Consider the following 4,423-nt stretch of genomic DNA (forward strand, 5'->3'; position numbering starts at 1 on the left):
TAAATTGTTGTCATTTCAATATCTATCTGTAAATCGTATTTGGAGTATATAATTTGTTTTCGTCTTGTTTTCTTCTTCATTTAACTCTTCTCTACATTAAATAATTCGCGAAAAAATTGAGAATTTGTTGTTTTTTTTTATGAAAATCTGTGAAATTTGTATCCAAATATCGCAAATTTGTGAACAGATACAAAATTCTTTCTAATTTGCCTTTCCAACAAATATTTGATGATATTTGAAAACATATTTGAAGTCGGTTTGAAGATCTTGTTCGCTAAATGCTGAAACATTTTCAGAACGTAATGTTTTTCATAATTGCTATTTTATTTCACATTTCTAAGTAATTAAGATAGATAAATGATACTATGTTCTCCATATAGTTATATACATGTATACCATAAAAGCAGGTGTGTAATTTCTTAAGCTTAAGAAAGGCTGTAAATAAATGGAAAACACACATTTTTGACCACATCAATGTAAGTTAAAATGCCATTCAATCTGCTTGCTCAATTATATTAGCAAGTTAGTTTGTAAGTAATATTCAATATTCAAAATCAATTCAATTTTGCAACTCTATCCTTCTCCCTCTCTTTCCCAATCAGAGAATTGGGAAGCAGAGCAATTGCTTGCCTTGTGGCTGCGCAGCTGCCTACTACAATAACAATTATGCTAATAACAATAATGTTAATAACAACAACTGTTGTCGCTGCTGCATGTTAGCCAAATAAACGGCTTGAGGCGTAACTCAGTTTGGTGGCTTGACTCTGCGCTCTCCACCTGCCACTCCACACTTCGGTGGCCTTGCATTTGCCCAGCGGGCCTGTTTAAGTGGAAAATAATGCATAATTTATGCTCGACGACATTTTCCATTGCCTCAGTTAAAGTCTCAGTCTCAGTGCTGCTGGTCTCAGTCGCAGTCTCAGTCTCAGTCGCAGTCGCAGCCTCAGTTTCAGTCGCGCAGCGTTTGCATAACTTATCGCATTTCCTATTTGAGGCACAAACAAGCGAGCACACTCACACGCACTCACACACGGATGCACATACATACAAATATGTACTTGTATTGTACATATGTATTGCTCACGCTTATTTAATTATATAAATCGTTGAGACGGCAGACATAAATTTAAACTAAACAAAAGACATCGCAAGGCGTCGCAAGGCATTCATTTCAAGTGGAATAAATAAAAGCAACGCAGCAGGCACTCTCCAAGCACATTTAAATACAAACATATATTCTGCGCCTACACACTCACACACACATCCACACACACATATACACACTACAATAATTAATCATTTGGTTATAGCAAGTGGTACGTGGCGTATGCGTAATGTCAAATAAATTACCATTTAGAGGCATTTCCGCTTGCATGGGGTTTCGGATTACTCTCACTCCCTCACCATCCCGCGATTTTTTTTTCGCCCCACTGCGACTTGATGAGCTTGTTCCTGCTCGCATGGAGGTAAGTGAGAGAAAGAGAGCGAGAGAGAGAGAGAAACAGCTTTATTTTGGATCCATAGCCAGCGCACCTGTAGTTCCTGTTCATAAATTTGCAGCTTCGAGTGGTTTATAAGTCTCAGTCACGGTCTCGGTCTTGGTCGCGGTCCTGCTCTTGATATTGGTCTTGTTCTCGCCGCTCACCCCAATCCTTTTGGCAAATCTTTGGCATATTTTTCGCAATTTCTTTGCGTCTGCTTTCTAGTAGTATATTCATTATTTATGCTCCATAATCAATCAATATGCTGCTTGATTTTATTATTTCTTTATTTCCATGATTGTTGATGTCGACGCTAGCTTCGGCAGCGGCATTGCACAGTGAGACAATGGATCGCCCAAATTTAAAGGCTATAGAATTTAAAGATGACCAGCTGCTTACGATTTAGACTCTTTTGCTGGCAAATGGCAAATCTGAAACGTTCAGTAACTTTGGCTGAGAAATTGTTTAGAACTGTTGCAAATCAAGTTTAATATGACGAAGGTATGGACTTAAAGATAGGTTACTTCATTTAAACTTTAAATGGAAAGTCAGGCTATGTACAATTTTATTTTAATATGACGAAGGTATGGACTTAAAGATAGGTTACTTCATTTAAACTTTAAATGGAAAGTCAGGCCACGTACAAATTTTTTTTAAAATCAATAATGAATCAAAATACTGCTGATTAATAATTTTACTCTACAATTGCTATGAAACTGGATAGTCCTTATTGCTTAAAAGCTATGCTCACTTCTGATTATTACACGTCATAATGATCGATGGCGAATTATAGAATCTATGTTTAGTTGACTTTCTTGGTGTCTAATATCAATTGATCTTAAGAGCTTTGTTTGTATTTTATTGTGCATTTAAATACAAAACTTTTAAAAGCATAATCCCATGTGCCTTTCTCTGAGTGGATGATGGGCCTTTTATCATTCACAATCCGATGTAACAACAACCGATGTTAGCAACATTTCTTTAATAATTAACAATTTAGCAAAATTGAGCTAGAATTGCAATTTTTACTAGCACTATTTTTTGGGTCTGTCTTTGCCAGACTAAAAGAATTATTTAAAACTTTGAAAGAAAAATTAGCTTGAAAAAAGTTGAAGGATGATATTTTTAGATGACTATTGTTTACATTTTTCTCTTAGTATTCTCATTTATATTTTATAAAGAAATGCTCCGCGATGTAAGACGTAGACCCACTGTGCATTGGCTTCATTGGCGGCTTCGTTTGAACAACGCTCCGTCGTCCTTCGCCTTTGCCGCTGCTTGCGTTGTAATTCGCGTTAGTCGCTCCAGCAATTTATATCAATACAGGATCCAATCGCAGTCGCGCCGTCCTTCATTTTTGCGCGAGCTCTTCATGAATCTAAGTGTGTGTGTGTGTGCTTGTGTGTGCTGATTTGATGTTTTTCTTTTTGTCTTTGATTGAGCTTGTTATGTGCCTCTACCAGCCCCCTCCTGCTTCTGCTCCTCCACCTGCCCATTGAACTTTCCCACCCTGCTCCCCAGATTCGATAGCACGTTATATTTGTCTATCTAAATGCAAGCGGCAGCAACGCCATCAGTCATGGCCACACCCCATTCCTACCCAGCCCGACTGCTGCTCCCCGCAGCACCGCCCAAGGCCCATAGTCTTCATTGACGCTGCTGCCGTCGCTGCTGGTCCAATGATTTTCTATACGAGGGCATACAGTTTGAGAGCTTTTGATTCGGATTCAGATTCAGCTTCAGCTTCAGCTTCAGAATCTGCTGCTTCTGATTCGTTTCGTCGCACATGACTAGCAACGAAATTTAAATGTCACGTTGCGTCAAGAGTTTTAGGCAACGACTCGTGCCACTAGAGGGGCGGTACGTAAACAAACAAATACACAAAAAAAGAAAACAACCAATACAGCAACGTCATTTGTTTTAATCGACTTATGCCAACCTAATTTCCTGACTATTCGTTGAGGTCAGTGAATCAGCCAGTTAGTCAGTCAGTCGGTCAGTCTTTAAAGCCACTTTATGTGCTACACATTTTTTTTGCGGTCTCCTGTCTATCAATATTTATTATTGATTTTGCTATAAAACAGAATACCCAATGCGGCGATAAATTTGAAATAACGCATTTCTACCTTCCGGCAGGCGGCAACAGCTCCATAGAGAGATGATGACGAGGACAACAACAACAGCAATAGCAACAGCAACAGCAACAACAATAACAACAACATCATCAAAAACTTCAACAGTAGCAACAATGACATTGATGGCGGCGGCCCCAACGATAAATCTCAACAAATGACGGTGCAAAAAGTCGCTATGCGTTAAGGGCGCCCGGGGGCGACAATAATAATAACAACAACAGTATCAACAGTATACAGTGGTGGGCGTGGCAAGTGTGTAGGCGTCAGTGACAATAGTAAGTACGCATTAACGTTATAATTATTGAAGTTATTCCACTGCTACAAAAAAAGGCATCAGCATCACCAGTCGGGACACATATGCGCCGCATTTTTCAGGCATTAGTGTCATATATATGTGCATGTGTGTGTGTGAGCGTGCCTAAGTGTGGGTGTGTGTGGGTGTGTGTGGGTGTGTGTGTCACTGTTAAATATCAGCCACATGACACGCCATCAACATCAACAGCATTGCCATCATTCCAGACGTTGTTGTCGCTACCATCGTCCTCATCATCGTTGACATTCTTCTCTCTGCGTTCCTGTAGAAACTTTTAATCGGCTCTGCGTCGTCTCTCGGTTACGCGTTCGCATCAGGCCGCCCAGGCAAGACGCTGACATCCTTGCTGGCGTGCCTGCTCATCAGCGGCAGTAGCAGGCGCAGCAGCAGCAGCAGCAGCAGCATATAACGTCAAACTGAAATATACATTTGCATACACGGAGAGAAAGTCAGGTACTTATACTATTAATAAAAATTTATGCTTTTCATGGAAC

General features: G+C 39.8%; 1 long non-coding RNA gene across 1 annotated transcript; it reads left to right on the plus strand.

Annotated features, from left to right (window-relative positions):
* Positions 1–1,372: 1,372 nt before the first annotated feature.
* Positions 1,373–4,212, plus strand: LOC115631925. Its single transcript, XR_003996247.1, has 3 exons — positions 1,373–1,466; positions 3,618–3,891; positions 4,198–4,212. It is a non-coding gene; the product is annotated as an uncharacterized LOC115631925 (long non-coding RNA).
* The last annotated feature ends 211 nt before the right edge of the window (positions 4,213–4,423 follow it).

Source organism: Scaptodrosophila lebanonensis, unplaced genomic scaffold (genome assembly GCF_003285725.1).
Source record: "Scaptodrosophila lebanonensis strain 11010-0011.00,11010-0021.00 unplaced genomic scaffold, SlebRS2 tig00001412-arrow-pilon, whole genome shotgun sequence".
Lineage (NCBI taxonomy): Eukaryota > Metazoa > Arthropoda > Insecta > Diptera > Drosophilidae > Scaptodrosophila > Scaptodrosophila lebanonensis.